Raw genomic sequence first — 24,627 nt, 5'->3', positions numbered from 1 at the left:
ATGTGATATCCAACTCCTTCCCATTCCAATCCTGAGACCCTTCCGATAGCATGAGATGTGATATCCAACTCCTTCAAATTCCAACCTGTGACCCTTCCTATAGAATGAGATGGGATATCCAACTCCTTCCCAATCCAATCCTGAGACCCTTCCGATAGCATGAGATGTGATATCTTAATGCTTCTACCAAACCTGAGACCTTCCTATGGCATGAGATGTGATATCCAACTCCTTCCCATTCCAATCCTGAGACCCGTCCTATACCATGAGATGTGATATCTCAATGCTTCTAATACCAAACCTGAGACTGTCCTATAACATGAGATGTGATATCTCAATGCTTCTAATAGCCAACCTGATACCCTTCCTATAACGAGATGTGATATCCAAATCCTTCCCAATCCAATCCTGAGACCCTTCCGATAGCATGAGATATGATTTCTCAATGCTTCTAATACCAAACCACAGACCCGTCCTATAACTTGAGATGTGATATCCAAATCCTTCCCCTTCCAAACCTGAGACCCTTCCTTTAGCATCAGATGTGATATCCAACTCCTTTCCATTCCAATCCTGAGACCCTTCCTATAGCATGAGATGTGATATCCCAATGCTTCTACCAAACCTGAGACCCTTCCTATAGCATGAGATGTGATATCTAACTCCTTCCCATTCCAATCCTGAGACCCATCCTATATCATGAGATGTTATATCTCAATGCTTCTAATACCAAACCTGAGACTGTCCTATAACATGAGATGTGATATCTCAATGCTTCTAATAACAAACCTGAGACTGTCCTATAACATGAGATGTGATATCTCAATGCTTCTAATAGCCAACCTGATACCCTTCCTATAACGAGATGTGATATCCAAATCCTTCCCAATCCAATCCTGAGACCCTTCCGATAGCATGAGATATGATTTCTCAATGCTTCTAATACCAAACCACAGACCCGTCCTATAACTTGAGATGTGATATCCAAATCCTTCCCCTTCCAAACCTGAGACCCTTCCTTTAGCATCAGATGTGATATACAACTCCTTTCCATTCCAATCCTGAGACCCTTCCTATAGCATGAGATGTGATATCCCAATGCTTCTACCAAACCTGAGACCCTTCCTATAGCATGAGATGTGATATCTAACTCCTTCCCATTCCAATCCTGAGACCCGTCCTATATCATGAGATGTTATATCTCAATGCTTCTAATACCAAACCTGAGACTGTCCTATAACATGAGATGTGATATCTCAATGCTTCTAATAACAAACCTGAGACCCTTCCTATAACTTGAGATGTGACGTCCAAGTCCTTCCCATTCCAATCCTGAGACGCTTCCTTTAACATGAAATGCGGTATCCAACTCCTTCCCAATCCAATCCTGAGACCCTTCCGATAGCATGAGATATGATATCTCAATGCTTCTAATACCAAACCGCAGACCCGTCCTATAACTTGAGATGTGATATCCAAATCCTTCCCCTTCCAATCATGAGACCCTTCCTATAGCATGAGATGTGATATCCCAATGCTTCTACCAAACCTGAGACCTTTCCGATAGCATGAGATGTGATATCTAACTCCTTCCCATTCCAATCACGAGGCCCTTCCTATAGCATGAGATGTGATATCTCAATGCTTCTACCAAATCTGAGACCCTCCCTATAGCATGCGATGTGATATCCAACTCCTTCCCATTCCAATCCTGAGACCCTTCCGATAGCCTGAGATGTGATATCCAACTCCTTCCCTTTCCAATCATGAGGCCCTTCCTATAGCATGAGATGTGATATCTCAATGCTTCTACCAAACCTGAGACCCTTCCTATAGGATGAGATGTGATATCCAACTCCTTGCCATTCCAATCCTGAGACCCTTCCTATAGCATGAGATGATATCCAACTCCTTCCCATTCCAATCCTGAGACCCTTCCTATAGCATGAGATGTGATATCTCAATGCTTCTACCAAACCTGAGATCCTTCCTATAGCATGAGATGTGATATTCAACTCCTTCCCATTCCAATCCTGAGACCCTTCCGATAGGATGAGATTTATTATCTCACTCCTTCAAATACCAAACTTGAGTCCCTTCCTAAAGGGTGAGATCTGATATCTCAGTGCTTCTAATACCAAACCTGAGTCCCTTCCTATAACATGAGATATGATATCCAACTCCTTCCCATTCCAATCATGAGGCCCTTCCTATAGCATGAGATGTGATATCTCAATGCTTCTACCAAACCTGAGACCCTTCCTATAGCATGAGATGTGATATCCAACTCCTTCCCGATCCAATCCTGAGACCCTTCCTATAGCATGAGATGTGATATCCAACTCCTTCCCATTCCAATCCTGAGACCCTTCCGATAGCATGAGATGTGATATCCAACTCCTTCAAATTCCAACCTGTGACCCTTCCTATAGAATGAGATGGGATATCCAACTCCTTCCCAATCCAATCCTGAGACCCTTCCGATAGCATGAGATGTGATATCTTAATGCTTCTACCAAACCTGAGACCTTCCTATGGCATGAGATGTGATATCCAACTCCTTCCCATTCCAATCCTGAGACCCGTCCTATACCATGAGATGTGATATCTCAATGCTTCTAATACCAAACCTGAGACTGTCCTATAACATGAGATGTGATATCTCAATGCTTCTAATAGCCAACCTGATACCCTTCCTATAACGAGATGTGATATCCAAATCCTTCCCAATCCAATCCTGAGACCCTTCCGATAGCATGAGATATGATTTCTCAATGCTTCTAATACCAAACCACAGACCCGTCCTATAACTTGAGATGTGATATCCAAATCCTTCCCCTTCCAAACCTGAGACCCTTCCTTTAGCATCAGATGTGATATCCAACTCCTTTCCATTCCAATCCTGAGACCCTTCCTATAGCATGAGATGTGATATCCCAATGCTTCTACCAAACCTGAGACCCTTCCTATAGCATGAGATGTGATATCTAACTCCTTCCCATTCCAATCCTGAGACCCATCCTATATCATGAGATGTTATATCTCAATGCTTCTAATACCAAACCTGAGACTGTCCTATAACATGAGATGTGATATCTCAATGCTTCTAATAACAAACCTGAGACCCTTCCTATAACTTGAGATGTGACGTCCAAGTCCTTCCCATTCCAATCCTGAGACGCTTCCTATAACATGAAATGTGGTATCCAACTCCTTCCCAATCCAATCCTGAGACCCTTCCGATAGCATGAGATATGATATCTCAATGCTTCTAATACCAAACCGCAGACCCGTCCTAAAACTTGAGATGTGATATCCAAATCCTTCCCCTTCCAAACCTGAGACCTTTCCTTTAGCATGAGATGTGATATCCAACTCCTTCCCATTCCAATCATGAGACCCTTCCTATAGCATGAGATGTGATATCCCAATGCTTCTACCAAACCTGAGACCTTTCCGATAGCATGAGATGTGATATCTAACTCCTTCCCATTCCAATCATGAGGCCCTTCCTATAGCATGAGATGTGATATCTCAATGCTTCTACCAAATCTGAGACCCTTCCTATAGCATGAGATGTGATATCTAAATGCTATTAATACCAAACCTGAGACCCTCCCTATAGCATGCGATGTGATATCCAACTCCTTCCCATTCCAATCCTGAGACCCTTCCGATAGCCTGAGATGTGATATCCAACTCCTTCCCATTCCAATCATGAGGCCCTTCCTATAGCATGAGATGTGATATCTCAATGCTTCTACCAAACCTGAGACCCTTCCTATAGGATGAGATGTGATATCCAACTCCTTGCCATTCCAATCCTGAGACCCTTCCTATAGCATGAGATGATATCCAACTCCTTCCCATTCCAATCCTGAGACCCTTCCTATAGCATGAGATGTGATATCTCAATGCTTCTACCAAACCTGAGATCCTTCCTATAGCATGAGATGTGATATTCAACTCCTTCCCATTCCAATCCTGAGACCCTTCCGATAGGATGAGATTTATTATCTCACTCCTTCAAATACCAAACTTGAGTCCCTTCCTAAAGGATGAGATCTGATATCTCAGTGCTTCTAATACCAAACCTGAGTCCCTTCCTATAACATGAGATATGATATCCAACTCCTTCCCATTCCAATCATGAGGCCCTTCCTATAGCATGAGATGTGATATCTCAATGCTTCTACCAAACCTGAGACCATTCCTATAGCATGAGATGTGATATCCAACTCCTTCCCGATCCAATCCTGAGACCCTTCCTATAGCATGAGATGTGATATCCAACTTCTTCCCATTCCAATCCTGAGACCCTTCCGATAGCATGAGATGTGATATCCAACTCCTTCAAATTCCAACCTGTGACCCTTCCTATAGAATGAGATGGGATATCCAACTCCTTCCCAATCCAATCCTGAGACCCTTCCGATAGCATGAGATGTGATATCTTAATGCTTCTACCAAACCTGAGACCTTCCTATGGCATGAGATGTGATATTTCAATGTTTCTAATAAAAAACCTGAGACCCTTCCTATAGCAAGAGATGGGATATCCAACTCCTTCTCAATCCAATCCTGAGACCCTTCCGATAGCATGAGATGTGATATCTTAATGCTTCTACTAAACCTGAGACCTTCCTATAGCATTAGATGTGATATCCAACTCCTTCCCATTCCAATCCTTAGACCTGTCCTATACCATGAGATGTGATATCTCAATGCTTCTAATACCAAACCTGAGACTGTCCTATAACATGAGATGTGATATCTCAATGCTTCTAATAGCCAACCTGATACCCTTCCTATAACGAGATATGATATCTAAATGCTATTAATACCAAACCTGAGACCCTCCCTATAGCATGCGATGTGATATCCAACTCCTTCCCATTCCAATCTTGAGGCCCTTCCTATAGCATGAGATGTGATATCTCAATGCTTCTACCAAATCTGAGACCCTTCCTATAGCATGAAATGTGATATCCAACTCCTTCCCATCCAATCCTGAGACCCTTCCTATAGCATGAGATGTGATATCTAAATGCTATTAATACCAAACCTGAGACCCTCCCTATAGCATGAGATGTGATATCCAACTCCTTCCCATTCCAATCCTGAGACCCTTCCGATAGCCTGAGATGTGATATCCAACTCCTTCCCATTCCAATCATGAGGCCCTTCCTATAGCATGAGATGTGATATCTCAATGCTTCTACCAAACCTGAGAACCTTCCTATAGGATGAGATGTGATATCCAACTCCTTCCCATTCCAATCATGAGGCCCTTCTTATAGCATGAGATGTGATATCTCAATGCTTCTACCAAACCTGAGACCCTTCCTATAGCATGAGATGTGATATCCAACTCCTTCCCGATTCAATCCTGAGACCCTTCCTATAGCATGAGATGTGATATCCAACTCCTCCCCATTCCAATCCTGAGACCCTTCCGATAGCATGAGATGTGATATCCAACGTCTTCGAATTCCAACCTGTGACCCTTCCTATAGCATGAGATGGGATATCCAACTCCTTCCCAATCCAATCCTGAGACCCTTCCGATAGCATGAGATGTGATATCTTATTGCTTCTACCAAACCTGAGACCTTCCCATAGCATGAGATGTGATATCCAACTCCTTCCCATTCCAATCCTGAGACACGTCCTATACCATGAGATGTGATATCTCAATGCTTCTAATACCAAACCTGAGACTGTCCTATAACATGAGATGTGATATCTCAATGCTTCTAATAGCCAACCTGATACCCTTCCTATAACGAGATGTGATATCCAAATCCTTCCCAATCCAATCCCTAGACCCTTCCGATAGCATGAGATATGATTTCTCAATGCTTCTAATACCAAACCACAGACCCGTCCTATAACTTGAGATGTGATATCCAAATCCTTCCCCTTCCAAACCTGAGACCCTTCCTTTAGCATCAGATGTGATATCCAACTCCTTTCCATTCCAATCCTGAGACCCTTCCTATAGCATGAGATGTGATATCCCAATGCTTCTACCAAACCTGAGAACCTTCCTATAGCATGAGATGTGATATCTAACTCCTTCCCATTCCAATCCTGAGACCCGTCCTATATCATGAGATGTTATATCTCAATGCTTCTAATACCAAACCTGAGACTGTCCTATAACATGAGATGTGATATCTCAATGCTTCTAATAACAAACCTGAGACCCTTCCTATAACTTGAGATGTGACGTCCAAGTCCTTCCCATTCCAATCCTGAGACGCTTCCTATAACATGAAATGTGGTATCCAACTCCTTCCCAATCCAATCCTGAGACCCTTCCGATAGCATGAGATATGATATCTCAATGCTTCTAATACCAAACCGCAGACCCGTCCTATAACTTGAGATGTGATATCCAAATCCTTCCCCTTCCAAACCTGAGACCTTTCCTTTAGCATGAGATGTGATATCCAACTCCTTCCCATTCCAATCATGAGACCCTTCCTATAGCATGAGATGTGATATCCCAATGCTTCTACCAAACCTGAGACCTTTCCGATAGCATGAGATGTGATATCTAACTCCTTCCCATTCCAATCATGAGGCCCTTCCTATAGCATGAGATGTGATATCTCAATGCTTCTACCAAATCTGAGACCCTTCCTATAGCATGAGATGTGATATCTAAATGCTATTAATACCAAACCTGAGACCCTCCCTATAGCATGAGATGTGATATCCAACTCCTTCCCATTCCAATCCTGAGACCCTTCCGATAGCCTGAGATGTGATATCCAACTCCTTCCCATTCCAATCATGAGGCCCTTCCTATAGCATGAGATGTGATATCTCAATGCTTCTACCAAACCTGAGACCCTTCCTATAGGATGAGATGTGATATCCAACTCCTTGCCATTCCAATCCTGAGACCCTTCCTATAGCATGAGATGATATCCAACTCCTTCCCATTCCAATCCTGAGACCCTTCCGATAGCATGAGATGTGATATCTCAATGCTTCTACCAAACCTGAGATCCTTCCTATAGCATGAGATGTGATATTCAACTCCTTCCCATTCCAATCCTGAGACCCTTCCGATAGGATGAGATTTATTATCTCACTCCTTCAAATACCAAACTTGAGTCCCTTCCTAAAGGATGAGATCTGATATCTCAGTGCTTCTAATACCAAACCTGAGTCCCTTCCTATAACATGAGATATGATATCCAACTCCTTCCCATTCCAATCATGAGGCCCTTCCTATAGCATGAGATGTGATATCTCAATGCTTCTACCAAACCTGAGACCCTTCCTATAGCATGAGATGTGATATCCAACTCCTTCCCGATCCAATCCTGAGACCCTTCCTATAGCATGAGATGTGATATCCAACTCCTTCAAATTCCAACCTGTGACCCTTCCTATAGCATGAGATGGGATATCCAACTCCTTCCCAATCCAATCCTGAGACCCTTCCGATAGCATGAGATGTGATATCTTAATGCTTCTACCAAACCTGAGACCTTCCTATAGCATGAAATGTGATATCCAACTCCTTCCCATCCAATCCTGAGACCCTTCCTATATCATGAGATGTGATATCTAAATGCTATTAATACCAAACCTGAGACCCTCCCTATAGCATGAGAGATGTGATATCCAACTCCTTCCCATTCCAATCCTGAGACCCTTCCGATAGCCTGAGATGTGATATCCAACTCCTTCCCATTCCAATCATGAGGCCCTTCCTATAGCATGAGATGTGATATCTCAATGCTTCTACCAAACCTGAGACCCTTCCTATAGGATGAGATGTGATATCCAACTCCTTGCCATTCCAATCCTGAGACCCTTCCTATAGCATGAGATGATATCCAACTCCTTCCCATTCCAATCCTGTGACCCTTCCTATAGAATGAGATGGGATATCCAACTCCTTCCCAATCCAATCCTGAGACCCTTCCGATAGCATGAGATGTGATATCTTAATGCTTCTACCAAACCTGAGACCTTCCTATGGCATGAGATGTGATATCCAACTCCTTCCCATTCCAATCCTGAGACCCGTCCTATACCATGAGATGTGATATCTCAATGCTTCTAATACCAAACCTGAGACTGTCCTATAACATGAGATGTGATATCTCAATGCTTCTAATAGCCAACCTGATACCCTTCCTATAACGAGATGTGATATCCAAATCCTTCCCAATCCAATCCTGAGACCCTTCCGATAGCATGAGATATGATTTCTCAATGCTTCTAATACCAAACCACAGACCCGTCCTATAACTTGAGATGTGATATCCAAATCCTTCCCCTTCCAAACCTGAGACCCTTCCTTTAGCATCAGATGTGATATCCAACTCCTTTCCATTCCAATCCTGAGACCCTTCCTATAGCATGAGATGTGATATCCCAATGCTTCTACCAAACCTGAGACCCTTCCTATAGCATGAGATGTGATATCTAACTCCTTCCCATTCCAATCCTGAGACCCGTCCTATATCATGAGATGTTATATCTCAATGCTTCTAATACCAAACCTGAGACTGTCCTATAACATGAGATGTGATATCTCAATGCTTCTAATAGCAAACCTGAGACCCTTCCTATAACTTGAGATGTGACGTCCAAGTCCTTCCCATTCCAATCCTGAGACGCTTCCTATAACATGAAATGTGGTATCCAACTCCTTCCCAATCCAATCCTGAGACCCTTCAGATAGCATGAGATATGATATCTCAATGCTTCTAATACCAAACCGCAGACCCGTCCTATAACTTGAGATGTGATATCCAAATCCTTCCCCTTCCAAACCTGAGACCTTTCCTTTAGCATGAGATGTGATATCCAACTCCTTCCCATTCCAATCATGAGACCCTTCCTATAGCATGAGATGTGATATCCCAATGCTTCTACCAAACCTGAGACCTTTCCGATAGCATGAGATGTGATATCTAACTCCTTCCCATTCCAATCATGAGGCCCTTCCTATAGCATGAGATGTGATATCTCAATGCTTCTACCAAATCTGAGACCCTCCCTATAGCATGCAATGTGATATCCAACTCCTTCCCATTCCAATCCTGAGACCCTTCCGATAGCCTGAGATGTGATATCCAACTCCTTCCCATTCCAATCATGAGGCCCTTCCTATAGCATGAGATGTGATATCTCAATGCTTCTACCAAACCTGAGACCCTTCCTATAGGATGAGATGTGATATCCAACTCCTTGCCATTCCAATCCTGAGACCCTTCCTATAGCATGAGATGATATCCAACTCCTTCCCATTCCAATCCTGAGACCCTTCCTATAGCATGAGATGTGATATCTCAATGCTTCTACCAAACCTGAGATCCTTCCTATAGCATGAGATGTGATATTCAACTCCTTCCCATTCCAATCCTGAGACCCTTCCGATAGGATGAGATTTATTATCTCACTCCTTCAAATACCAAACTTGAGTCCCTTCCTAAAGGGTGAGATCTGATATCTCAGTGCTTCTAATACCAAACCTGAGTCCCTTCCTATAACATGAGATATGATATCCAACTCCTTCCCATTCCAATCATGAGGCCCTTCCTATAGCATGAGATGTGATATCTCAATGCTTCTACCAAACCTGAGACCCATCCTATAGCATGAGATGTGATATCCAACTCCTTCCCGATCCAATCCTGAGACCCTTCCTATAGCATGAGATGTGATATCCAACTCCTTCCCATTCCAATCCTGAGACCCTTCCGATAGCATGAGATGTGATATCCAACTCCTTCAAATTCCAACCTGTGACCCTTCCTATAGAATGAGATGGGATATCCAACTCCTTCCCAATCCAATCCTGAGACCCTTCCGATAGCATGAGATGTGATATCTTAATGCTTCTACCAAACCTGAGACCTTCCTATGGCATGAGATGTGATATCCAACTCCTTCCCATTCCAATCCTGAGACCCGTCCTATACCATGAGATGTGATATCTCAATGCTTCTAATACCAAACCTGAGACTGTCCTATAACATGAGATGTGATATCTCAATGCTTCTAATAGCCAACCTGATACCCTTCCTATAACGAGATGTGATATCCAAATCCTCCCCAATCCAATCCTGAGACCCTTCGGATAGCAAGAGATATGATTTCTCAATGCTTCTAATACCAAACCACAGACCCGTCCTATAACTTGAGATGTGATATCCAAATCCTTCCCCTTCCAAACCTGAGACCCTTCCTTTAGCATCAGATGTGATATCCAACTCCTTTCCATTCCAATCCTGAGACCCTTCCTATAGCATGAGATGTGATATCCCAATGCTTCTACCAAACCTGAGACCCTTCCTATAGCATGAGATGTGATATCTAACTCCTTCCCATTCCAATCCTGAGACCCGTCCTATATCTTGAGATCTTATATCTCAATGCTTCTAATACCAAACCTGAGACTGTCCTATAACATGAGATGTGATATCTCAATGCTTCTAATAACAAACCTGAGACCCTTCCTATAACTTGAGATGTGACGTCCAAGTCCTTCCCATTCCAATCCTGAGACGCTTCCTATAACATGAAATGTGGTATCCAACTCCTTCCCAATCCAATCCTGAGACCCTTCCGATAGCATGAGATATGATATCTCAATGCTTCTAATACCAAACCGCAGACCCGTCCTATAACTTGAGATGTGATATCCAAATCCTTCCCCTTCCAAACCTGAGACCTTTCCTTTAGCATGAGATGTGATATCCAACTCCTTCCCATTCCAATCATGAGACCCTTCCTATAGCATGAGATGTGATATCCCAATGCTTCTACCAAACCTGAGACCTTTCCGATAGCATGAGATGTGATATCTAACTCCTTCCCATTCCAATCATGAGGCCCTTCCTATAGCATGAGATGTGATATCTCAATGCTTCTACCAAATCTGAGACCCTTCCTATAGCATGAGATGTGATATCTAAATGCTATTAATACCAAACCTGAGACCTTCCCTATAGCATGCGATGTGATATCCAACTCCTTCCCATTCCAATCCTGAGACCCTTCCGATAGCCTGAGATGTGATATCCAACTCCTTCCCATTCCAATCATGAGGCCCTTCCTATAGCATGAGATGATATCCAACTCCTTCCCATTCCAATCCTGAGACCCTTCCTATAGCATGAGATGTGATATCTCAATGCTTCTACCAAACCTGAGACCCTTCCTATAGGATGAGATGTGATATCCAACTCCTTGCCATTCCAATCCTGAGACCCTTCCTATAGCATGAGATGATATCCAACTCCTTCCCATTCCAATCCTGAGACCCTTCCTATAGCATGAGATGTGATATCTCAATGCTTCTACCAAACCTGAGATCCTTCCTATAGCATGAGATGTGATATTCAACTCCTTCCCATTCCAATCCTGAGACCCTTCCGATAGGATGAGATTTATTATCTCACTCCTTCAAATACCAAACTTGAGTCCCTTCCTAAAGGATGAGATCTGATATCTCAGTGCTTCTAATACCAAACCTGAGTCCCTTCCTATAACATGAGATATGATATCCAACTCCTTCCCATTCCAATCATGAGGCCCTTCCTATAGCATGAGATGTGATATCTCAATGCTTCTACCAAACCTGAGACCCTTCCTATAGCATGAGATGTGATATCCAACTCCTTCCCGATCCAAACCTGAGACCCTTCCTATAGCATGAGATGTGATATCCAACTCCTTCCCATTCCAATCCTGAGACCCTTCCGATAGCATGAGATGTGATATCCAACTCCTTCAAATTCCAACCTGTGACCCTTCCTATAGAATGAGATGGGATATCCAACTCCTTCCCAATCCAATCCTGAGACCCTTCCGATAGCATGAGATGTGATATCTTAATGCTTCTACCAAACCTGAGACCTTCCTATGGCATGAGATGTGATATTTCAATGTTTCTAAAAAAAACCTGAGACCCTTCCTATAGCAAGAGATGGGATATCCAACTCCTTCTCAATCCAATCCTGAGACCCTTCCGATAGCATGAGATGTGATATCTTAATGCTTCTACTAAACCTGAGACCTTCCTATAGGATGAGATGTGATATCCAACTCCTTCCCATTCCAATCCTTAGACCTGTCCTATACCATGAGATGTGATATCTCAATGCTTCTAATACCAAACCTGATACCCTTCCTATAACGAGATGTGATATCTAAATGCTATTAATACCAAACCTGAGACCCTCCCTATAGCATGCAATGTGATATCCAACTCCTTCCCATTCCAATCATGAGGCCCTTCCTATAGCATGAGATGTGATATCTCAATGCTTCTACCAAATCTGAGACCCTTCCTATAGCATGAAATGTGATATCCTACTCCTTCCCATCCAATCCTGAGACCCTTCCTATAGCATGAGATGTGATATCTAAATGCTATTAATACCAAACCTGAGACCCTCCCTATAGCATGAGATGTGATATCCAACTCCTTCCCATTCTAATCCTGAGACCCTTTCGATAGCCTGAGATGTGATATCCAACTCCTTCCCATTCCAATCATGAGGCCCTTCCTATAGCATGAGATGTGATATCTCAATGCTTCTACCAAACCTGAGACCCTTCCTATAGGATGAGATGTGATATCCAACTCCTTCCCATTGCAATCAGGAGGCCCTTCTTATAGCATGAGATGTGATATCTCAATGCTTCTACCAAACCTGAGACCCTTCCTATAGCATGAGATGTGATATCCAACTCCTTCCCGATCCAATCCTGAGACCCTTCCTATAGCATGAGATGTGATATCCAACTCCTTCCCATTCCAATCCTGAGACCCTTCCGATAGCATGAGATGTGATATCCAACGTCTTCGAATTCCAACCTGTGACCCTTCCTATAGCATGAGATGGGATATCCAACTCCTTCCCAATCCAATCCTGAGACCCTTCCGATAGCATGAGATGTGATATCTTAATGCTTCTACCAAACCTGAGACCTACCTATAGCATGAGATGTGATATCCAACTCCTTCCCATTCCAATCCTGAGACCCGTCCTATACCATGAGATGTGATATCTCAATACTTCTAATACCAAACCTGAGACTGTCCTATAACATGAGATGTGATATCTCAATGCTTCTAATAGCCAACCTGATACCCTTCCTATAACGAGATGTGATATCCAAATCCTTCCCAATCCAATCCTGAGACCCTTCCGATAGCATGAGATATGATTTCTCAATGCTTCTAATACCAAACCACAGACCCGTCCTATATCTTGAGATGTGATATCCAAATCCTTCCCCTTCCAAACCTGAGACCCTTCCTTTAGCATCAGATGTGATATCCAACTCCTTTCCATTGCAATCCTGAGACCCTTCCTATAGCATGAGATGTGATATCCCAATGCTTCTACCAAACCTGAGACCCTTCCTATAGCATGAGATGTGATATCTAACTCCTTCCCATTCCAATCCTGAGACCCGTCCTATATCATGAGATGTTATATCTCAATGCTTCTAATACCAAACCTGAGACTGTCCTATAACATGAGATGTGATATCTCAATGCTTCTAATAACAAACCTGAGACCCTTCCTATAACTTGAGATGTGACGTCCAAGTCCTTCCCATTCCAATCCTGAGACGCTTCCTATAACATGAAATGTGGTATCCAACTCCTTCCCAATCCAATCCTGAGACCCTTCCGATAGCATGAGATATGATATCTCAATGCTTCTAATACCAAACCGCAGACCCGTCCTATAACTTGAGATGTGATATCCAAATCCTTCCCCTTCCAAACCTGAGACCTTTCCTTTAGCATGAGATGTGATATCCAACTCCTTCCCATTCCAATCATGAGACCCTTCCTATAGCATGAGATGTGATATCCCAATGCTTCTACCAAACCTGAGACCCTTCCTATAGGATGAGATGTGATATCCAACTCCTTGCCATTCCAATCCTGAGACCCTTCCTATAGCATGAGATGATATCCAACTCCTTCTCATTCCAATCCTGAGACCCTTCCGATAGCCTGAGATGTGATATCCAACTCCTTCCCATTCCAATCATGAGGCCCTTCCTATAGCATGAGATGTGATATCTCAATGCTTCTACCAAACCTGAGACCCTTCCTATAGCATGAGATGTGATATCCAACTCCTTCCCATTCCAATCCTGAGACCCTTCCGATAGCATGAGATGTGATATCCAACTCCTTCAAATTCCAACCTGTGACCCTTCCTATAGCATGAAATGGGATATCCAACTCCTTCCCAATCAAATCCTGAGACCCTTCCGATAGCATGAGATGTGATATCTTAATGCTTCTACTAAACCTGAGACCTTCCTATAGCATGAGATGTGATATCCAACTCCTTCCCATTCCAATCCTTAGACCTGTCCTATACCATGAGATGTGATATCTCAATGCTTATAATACCAAACCTGAGACTGTCCTATAACATGAGATGTGATATCTCAATGCTTCTAATAGCCAACCTGATACCCTTCCTATAACGAGATGTGATATCCAAATCCTTCCCAATCCAATCCTGAGACCCTTCCGATAGCATGAGATATGATATCTCAATGCTTCTAATACCATACCACAGACCCGTCCTATAACTTGAGATGTGATATCCAAATCCTTCCCCTTCCAAACCTGAGACCCTTCCTTTAGCATCAGATGTGATATTCAACTCCTTTCCATTCCAATCCTGAGACCCTTCCTATAGCATGAGATGTGATATCCCAATGCTTCTACCAAACCTGAGACGCTTCCTATAGCATGAGATGTGATATCTAACTCCTTCCCATTCCAATCCTCAGACCCGTCCTATATCATGAGATGTTATATCTCAATGCTTCTAATACCAAACCTGAGACTGTCCTATAACATGAGATGTGATATCTCAATGCTTCTAATAACAAACCTGAGACCCTTCCTATAACTTGAGATGTGACATCCAAGTCCTTCCCATTCCAATCCTGAGACGCTTCCTATAACATGAAATGTGGTATCCAACTCCTTCCCAATCCAATCCTGAGACCCTTCCGATAGCATGAGATATGATATCTCAATGCTTCTAATACCAAACCGCAGACCCGTCCTATAACTTGAGATGTGATATCCAAATCCTTCCCCTTCCAAACCTGAGACCTTTCCTTTAGCATGAGATGTGATATCCAACTCCTTCCCATTCCAATCATGAGACCCTTCCTATAGCATGAGATGTGATATCCCAATGCTTCTACCAAACCTGAGACCTTTCCGATAGCATGAGATGTGATATCTAACTCCTTCCCATTCCAATCATGAGGCCCTTCCTATAGCATGAGATCTGATATCTCAATGCTTCTACCAAATCTGAGACCCTTCCTATAGCATGAGATGTGATATCTAAATGCTATTAATACCAAACCTGAGACCCTCCCTATAGCATGCGATGTGATATCCAACTCCTTCCCATTCCAATCCTGAGACCCTTCCGATAGCCTGAGATGTGATATCCAACTCCTTCGCATTCCAATCATGAGGCCCTTCCTATAGCATGAGATGTGATATCTCAATGCTTCTACCAAACCTGAGACCCTTCCTATAGGATGAGATGTGATATCCAACTCCTTGCCATTCCAGTCCTGAGACCCTTCCTATAGCATGAGATGATATCCAACTCCTTCCCATTCCAATCCTAAGACCCTTCCTATAGCATGAGATGTGATATCTCGATGCTTCTACCAAACCTGAGATCCTTCCTATAGCATGAGATGTGATATTCAACTCCTTCCCATTCCAATCCTGAGACCCTTCCGATAGGATGAGATTTATTATCTCACTCCTTCAAATACCAAACTTGAGTCCATTCCTAAAGGATGAGATCTGATATCTCAGTGCTTCTACTACCAAACCCTAAGTCCCTTCCTATAACATGAGATGTGATATCCAACTCCTTCCCATTCCAATCATGAGGCCCTTCCTATAGCATGAGATGTGATATCTCAATGCTTCTACCAAACCTGAGACCCTTCCTATAGCATGAGATGTGATATCCAACTCCTTCCCAATCCAATCCTGAGACCCTTCCTATAGCATGAGATGTGATATCCAACTCCTTCCCATTCCAATCCTGAGACCTGAGATGTGATATCCAACTCCTTCAATTTCCCACCTGTGACCCTTCCTATAGCATGAGATGGGATATCCAACTCCTTCCCAATCCAATCCTGAGACCCTTCCGATAGCATGAGATGTGATATCTTAATGCTTCTACCAAACCTGAGACCTTCCTATGGCATGAGATGTGATATCTCAATGTTTCTAATAAAAAACCTGAGACCCTTCCTATAGCAAGAGATGGGATATTCAACTCCTTCTCAATCCAATCCTGAGACCCTTCCGATAGCATGAGATGTGATATCTTAATGCTTCTACCAAACCTGAGACCTTCCTATAGCATGAGATGTGATATCCAACTCCTTCCCATTCCAATCCTGAGACCTGTCCTATACCATGAGATGTGATATCCCAATGCTTCTAATACCAAACCTGAGACTGTCCTATAACATGAGATGTGATATCTCAATGCTTCTAATAACAAACCTGAGACCCTTCCTATAACTTGAGATGTGACGTCCAAGTCCTTCCCATTCCAATCCTGAGACGCTTCCTATAACAGGAAATGTGGTATCCAACTCCTTCCCAATCCAATCCTGAGACCCTTCCGATAGCATGAGATATGATATCTCAATGCTTCTAATACCAAACCGCAGACCCGTCCTATAACTTGAGATGTGATATCCAAATCCTTCCCCTTCCAAACCTGAGACCTTTCCTTTAGCATGAGATGTGATATCCAACTCCTTCCCATTCCAATCATGAGACCCTTCCTATAGCATGAGATGTGATATCCCAATGCTTCTACCAAACCTGAGACCTTTCCGATAGCATGAGATGTGATATCTAACTCCTTCCCATTCCAATCATGAGGCCCTTCCTATAGCATGAGATGTGATATCTCAATGCTTCTACCAAATCTGAGACCCTTCCTATAGCATGAGATGTGATATCTAAATGCTATTAATACCAAACCTGAGACCCTCCCTATAGCATGCGATGTGATATCCAACTCCTTCCCATTCCAATCCTGAGACCCTTCCGATAGCCTGAGATGTGATATCCAACTCCTTCGCATTCCAATCATGAGGCCCTTCCTATAGCATGAGATGTGATATCTCAATGCTTCTACCAAACCTGAGACCCTTCCTATAGGATGAGATGTGATATCCAACTCCTTGCCATTCCAATCCTGAGACCTTTCCTATAGCATGAGATGATATCCAACTCCTTCCCATTCCAATCCTGAGACCCTTCCTATAGCATGAGATGTGATATCTCAATGCTTCTACCAAACCTGAGATCCTTCCTATAGCATGAGATGTGATATTCAACTCCTTCCCATTCCAATCCTGAGACCCTTCCGATAGGATGAGATTTATTATCTCACTCCTTCAAATACCAAACTTGAGTCCCTTCCTAAAGGATGAGATCTGATATATCAGTGCTTCTAATTCCAATCCCGAGACCCTTCCGATAGCATGAGATGTGATATCTTAATGCTTCTACCAAACCTGAGACCTTCCTATGGCATGAGATGTGATATCTCAATGTTTCTAATAAAAAACCTGAGACCCTTCCTATAGCATGAGATGGGATATCCAACTCCTTCCCAATCCAATCCCGAGACCCTTCCGATAGCATGAGATGTGATATCTTAATGCTTCTACCAAACCTGAGACCTTCCTATAGCATGAGATGTGATATCCAACTCCTTCCCATTCCAATCCTGAGACCTGTCCTATACCATGAGATGTGATATCTCAATGCTTCTAATACCAAACCTGAGACTGTCCTATAACATGAGATGTGATATCTCAATGCTTCTAATAGCCAACCTGATACCCTTCCTATAACGAGATGTGATATCCAAATCCTTCCCAATCCAATCCTGAGACCCTTCCGATAGCATGAGATATGATATCTCAATGCTTCTAATACCAAACCACAGACCCGTCCTATAACTTGAGATGTGATATCCAAATCCTTCCCCTTCCAAACCTGAGACCCTTCCTTTAGCATCAGATGTGATATCCAACTACTTTCCATTCCAATACTGAGACCCTTCCTATAGCATGAGATGTGATATCCCAATGCTTCTACCAAACCTGAGACGCTTCCTATAGCATGAGATGTGATATCTAACTCCTTCCCATTCCAATCCTGAGACCCGTCCTATATCATGAGATGTTATATCTCGATGCTTCTAATACCAACACTGAGACTGTCCTATAACATGAGATGTGATATCTCAATGCTTCTAATACCAAACCGCAGACCCGTCCTATAACTTGAGATGTGATATCCAAATCCTTCCCCTTCCAAACCTGAGACCTTTCCTTTAGCATGAGATGTGATATCCAACTCCTTCCCATTCCAATCATGAGACCCTTCCTATAGCATGAGATGTGATATCCCAATGATTCTACCAAACCTGAGACCTTTCCGATAGCATGAGATGTGATATCTAACTCCTTCCCATTCCAATCATGAGGCCCTTCCTATATTGTTATTGTTATTGTTATTTTGCACTTATATAGCGCCTTATATACCATTGGTATGGTCTGAAGGCGCTTGTAGGTTGAACGCCCTTGGGAACCGAAGTTCAGATCAGTAGAGAGAGTAGGGAGAGTCAAAAGGTGCGTGTGAGCACCGGGTATGTGTGCAGCTCGTGCGGTACTCGTGTAATAGCTGCTTCATAGCGGTAGGTGTGGTGGTTGAGAGATCAGGAGAATGTGTTCGTTCTGGCAGGATTTATCCGGAACGGATGTGGCTGCGTTAGGCCTGAGGAAAACGCCTGGCTGGGGGTGTGGAACCAGCAGTGATTACATAGAATGATGTGGAGTAAGCGGCGGAATGTTGGTATGAGAACAGTTATACCGAATGGTGTCATAGTATCTCTGTGTTCTAGTTGAGTGGTGATGTAAGGAGAGAGTAAGCATGGTGGTGTGGTATGATCGGTTATATGCTCTTTCACTGAGCACACTTCTAATTGCAACTTTCCCAGAGAGGGTACTGGGAGTATTTCTAAATACAGTTTTCCACAGAGAGGCTATTGGGCACACTTCTAGATTCAGTTTACTAGAGGCTATTGGGCACACTTATAAATGAAACTTTCCAGAGTGTCTATAGGATACAGTTCTATAGTCAACTTTCACAGATGCTATTGGGGACACTTCTAAATTCAACTTTACAGAGCGTCTATTGGATACACTTCTATAATCAACTTTCACAGAGGGTATTGGTTGCACTTCTAAATCCAACCTTCATAGCGACGCTATTGGGTGCAATTCTAAATTCAATTTTCTACGTAGTGGATTCTGGGCGCACTATTAAGTCAATTTTCAGAGAGGCTTTTCCAGAGAGGGTGTTGGGAACACTTCTAAATTCAATTTAACAGAGAGACTACTGGGCACACTTCTAAATGCAACCTTCAAGAGTGTCTATAGGATACATTTCTATAGTCAACTTTCATAGATGTAATTGGGAATACTTCTAAATTCAACTTTACAGAGCGTCTATTGGATGCACTTCTATAATCAACTTTCACAGAGGGTACTGGTTACACTTCTAAAATGCAACCTTCACAGCGATGCTATTGGGCGCATTTCTAAATTCCATTTTCTACGGAGAGGCTACTGGGCGCACTATTAAGTCCGTTTTTCAGAGAGGCTTTTCCAGAGAGGGTGTTGGGGACACTTCTAAATTCAATTTACTAGAGAGACTATTGGGCACATTTCTAAATGCAACTCTCAGGGAGGCTATGGGTACCCTTCTAAATTTTTTAACTGAGGGGATAATGGACATACTTCTAGATGCAACTTTCACAGAGTGTCCATTGGGAACCCTACTAAATTCATAGCGAGGTTATTGGGCACACTTCTAGATGCAACTTTCCAGAGTGTCTATTGGGCACACTTCTAAATGCAACTGTCACAGAGGATCTTGGGTACACTTCTAAATTCAGTTTACCAGACGGGCTATTGGGCACATTTCTAAATTTATGGAGAGGCTATAGGGCACGCTTTCTTAATGCATCTTTCACATGTTAACATTTATAATTCCATCTAGATGCGACGCAGGCGGATATTAACAACTCCATCTAAGTGTGGATATGCTAACATTCACAATTCTATCCAAGTGTGGACATGCTAACATTCACAATTCCATCCGAGAGTGGGCATGCCAACATCCACAACTCCGTCCAAGTGTGGACATGCCAACATTCACAACTCCATCCAGGTGTGGACATGCCAGTATTCACAACTCCATCTGAGAGTGGGCATGCTAACATTCACAATTCTATCCAAATGTGGACGTGCTAACAATCACAATTCTATCTAGGTGTGACATGCCAGTGTTCACAATTCCATCTGAGAGTGGGCATGCTAACATTCACAATTCTATCCAAGTGTGAACATGCTAACTTTCACAATTCTATTCAAATGAGGACATGCTAACTTTCACAACTCCATCCAAGAGTGGACATGCCAACATTCACAATTCTGTCTAAGTGTGGACATGCTAACATTCACAATTATATTCAAGTGTGGACAATGCTAACTTTCACAATTCTGTCTAAGTGTGGACATGCTAACATTCACAATTCTATCTAGGTGTGGATATGCCAGTATTCACAATTCCATCTGAGAGCGGGCATGCTAACATTCACAATTCTATCCAAATGTGGACATGCTAACAATCACAATTCTATCTAAGTGTGGACATGCTAGGATTCATAAAACTTGAGAATCCATGCTAACAATCATGTTTCTGTCTAGATTTGGCGCAGGCTCGTCTTTGTGGTTCACTCGTGGTATGGTTAGCATTATACTGCAGGCAGTGTTTGATGTCCCACCTTTAATAGGTTTGGGCTGGTGGTCACATCTCTCTAATAATGCATGGTGCAGGTCTGTAGCAGTCTAGGCCATTGATAGGTAAGTTAGAGTGGCAGGAACTTTCTGGAGTAGAGTGATTGCTCTACTCCCCACCCATGCCACACTCACGGTTTTTGTTGGTGTCAGTTGGTTGCTGGCTTCCTTGGCGTCCACTGCGGACACCTGCAGACACTTTCTGGAGCCGCCTCTGTAGGAGCCGTCCTTTGCCTCGGGTCCTTAGCCGATGGGCTGCCGGGCAGTGGGCTGCCCTGGAGGGACTGGTAATGAGTGCAGATCTTCTTGTCAGGGCCAATCAGGGGCAGGGGCGGGTCGGGAGGTGGGCTACAGGGGAACCAGGAAGCGGGGATTGTTCGCGGGCTGCGGGAGGGAGACGGATCGAGGGAGGAGGGATGGAAACGCTGCAAGAGGGGTCAGGACTCACACGGGTGCCTGAAAGGCGCGCAAGTGGGGGGGCACTCACCAGTGGATTCCGGAGCACAAATGCGGCTCTGGAAAGGCCGCGAGTCGATAGACTCTCCGCTACAGGCCGGGAGGCCAATCAGAGGATGGTGGGCGGGTCGGGAGGCGGGCTACAGGGGAACCAGGAAGCGGGGATTGTTCGCGGGCTGCGGGAGGGAGACGGATCGAGGGAGGAGGGATGGAAACGCTGCAAGAGGGGTCAGGACTCACACGGGTGCCTGAAAGGCGCGCAAGTGGGGGGGCACTCACCATTGGATTCCGGAGCACAAATGCGGCTCTGGAAAGGCCGCGAGTCGATAGACTCTCCGCTACAGGCCGGGAGGCCAATCAGAGGATGGTGGGCGGGTCGGGAGGCGGGCTACAGGGGAACCAGGAAGCGGGGATTGTTCACGGGCTGCGGGAGGGAGACGGATCGAGGGAGGAGGGATGGAAACGCTGCAAGAGGGGTCAGGACTCACACGGGTGCCTGAAAGGCGCGCAAGTGGGGGGGCACTCACCAGTGGATTCCGGAGCACAAATGCGGCTCTGGAAAGGCCGCGAGTCGATAGACTCTCCGCTACAGGCCGGGAGGCCAATCAGAGGATGGTGGGCGGGTCGGGAGGAGGGCTACAGGGGAACCAGGAAGCGGGGATTGTTCGCGGGCTGCGGGAGGGAGACGGATCGAGGGAGGAGGGATGGAAACGCTGCAAGAGGGGTCAGGACTCACACGGGTGCCTGAAAGGCGCGCAAGTGGGGGGGCACTCACCAGTGGATTCCGGAGCACAAATGCGGCTCTGGAAAGGCTGCGAGTCGATAGACTCTCCGCTACAGGCCGGGAGGCCAATCAGAGGATGGTGGGCGGGTCGGGAGGCGGGCTACAGGGGAACCAGGAAGCGGGGATTGTTCGCGGGCTGCGGGAGGGAGACGGATCGAGGGAGGAGGGATGGAAACGCTGCAAGAGGGGTCAGGACTCACACGGGTGCCTGAAAGGCGCGCAAGTGGGGGGGCACTCACCAGTGGATTCCGGAGCACAAATGCGGCTCTGGAAAGGCCGCGAGTCGATAGACTCTCCGCTACAGGCCGGGAGGCCAATCAGAGGATGGTGGGCGGGTCGGGAGGCGGGCTACAGGGGAACCAGGAAGCGGGGATTGTTCGCGGGCTGCGGGAGGGAGACGGATCGAGGGAGGAGGGATGGAAACGCTGCAAGAGGGGTCAGGACTCACACGGGTGCCTGAAAGGCGCGCAAGTGGGGGGGCACTCACCAGTGGATTCCGGAGCACAAATGCGGCTCTGGAAAGGCCGCGAGTCGATAGACTCTCCGCTACAGGCCGGGAGGCCAATCAGAGGATGGTGGGCGGGTCGGGAGGCGGGCTACAGGGGAACCAGGAAGCGGGGATTGTTCGCGGGCTGCGGGAGGGAGACGGATCGAGGGAGGAGGGATGGAAACGCTGCAAGAGGGGTCAGGACTCACACGGGTGCCTGAAAGGCGCGCAAGTGGGGGGGCACTCACCAGTGGATTCCGGAGCACAAATGCGGCTCTGGAAAGGCCGCGAGTCGATAGACTCTCCGCTACAGGCCGGGAGGCCAATCAGAGGATGGTGGGCGGGTCGGGAGGCGGGCTACAGGGGAACCAGGAAGCGGGAATTGTTCGCGGGCTGCGGGAGGGAGACGGATCGAGGGAGGAGGGATGGAAACGCTGCAAGAGGGGTCAGGACACACACGGGTGCCTGAAAGGCGCGCAAGTGGGGGGGCACTCACCAGTGGATTCCGGAGCACAAATGCGGCTCTGGAAAGGCCGCGAGTCGATAGACTCTCCGCTACAGGCCGGGAGGCCAATCAGAGGATGGTGGGCGGGTCGGGAGGCGGGCTACAGGGGAACCAGGACGCGTGGATTGTTCGCGGGCTGCGGGAGGGAGACGGATCGAGGGAGGAGGGATGGAAACGCTGCAAGAGGGGTCAGGACTCACACGGGTGCCTGAAAGGCGCGCAAGTGGGGGGGCACTCACCAGTGGATTCCGGAGCACAAATGCGGCTCTGGAAAGGCCGCGAGTCGATAGACTCTCCGCTACAGGCCGGGAGGCCAATCAGAGGATGGTGGGCGGGTCGGGAGGCGGGCTACAGGGGAACCAGGAAGCGGGGATTGTTCGCGGGCTGCGGGAGGGAGACGGATCGAGGGAGGAGGGATGGAAACGCTGCAAGAGGGGTCAGGACTCACACGGGTGCCTGAAAGGCGCGCAAGTGGGGGGGCACTCACCAGTGGATTCCGGAGCACAAATGCGGCTCTGGAAAGGCCGCGAGTCGATAGACTCTCCGCTACAGGCCGGGAGGCCAATCAGAGGATGGTGGGCGGGTCGGGAGGCGGGCTACAGGGGAACCAGGAAGCGGGGATTGTTCACGGGCTGCGGGAGGGAGACGGATCGAGGGAGGAGGGATGGAAACGCTGCAAGAGGGGTCAGGACTCACACGGGTGCCTGAAAGGCGCGCAAGTGGGGGGGCACTCACCAGTGGATTCCGGAGCACAAATGCGGCTCTGGAAAGGCCGCGAGTCGATAGACTCTCCGCTACAGGCCGGGAGGCCAATCAGAGGATGGTGGGCGGGTCGGGAGGCGGGCTACAGGGGAACCAGGAAGCGGGGATTGTTCGCGGGCTGCGGGAGGGAGACGGATCGAGGGAGGAGGGATGGAAACGCTGCAAGAGGGGTCAGGACTCACACGGGTGCCTGAAAGGCGCGCAAGTGGGGGGGCACTCACCAGTGGATTCCGGAGCACAAATGCGGCTCTGGAAAGGCCGCGAGTCGATAGACTCTCCGCTACAGGCCGGGAGGCCAATCAGAGGATGGTGGGCGGGTCGGGAGGCGGGCTACAGGGGAACCAGGAAGCGGGGATTGTTCGCGGGCTGCGGGAGGGAGACGGATCGAGGGAGGAGGGATGGAAACGCTGCAAGAGGGGTCAGGACTCACACGGGTGCCTGAAAGGCGCGCAAGTGGGGGGGCACTCACCAGTGGATTCCGGAGCACAAATGCGGCTCTGGAAAGGCCGCGAGTCGATAGACTCTCCGCTACAGGCCGGGAGGCCAATCAGAGGATGGTGGGCGGGTCGGGAGGCGGGCTACAGGGGAACCAGGAAGCGGGGATTGTTCGCGGGCTGCGGGAGGGAGACGGATCGAGGGAGGAGGGATGGAAACGCTGCAAGA

This window comes from Ambystoma mexicanum, chromosome 2q (assembly GCF_040938575.1).
Source record: "Ambystoma mexicanum isolate Mex_15411 chromosome 2q, UKY_AmexF1_1, whole genome shotgun sequence".
Taxonomy (NCBI): Eukaryota; Metazoa; Chordata; class Amphibia; order Caudata; family Ambystomatidae; genus Ambystoma; species Ambystoma mexicanum.
Note: the sequence above shows the minus strand (reverse complement) of the source record.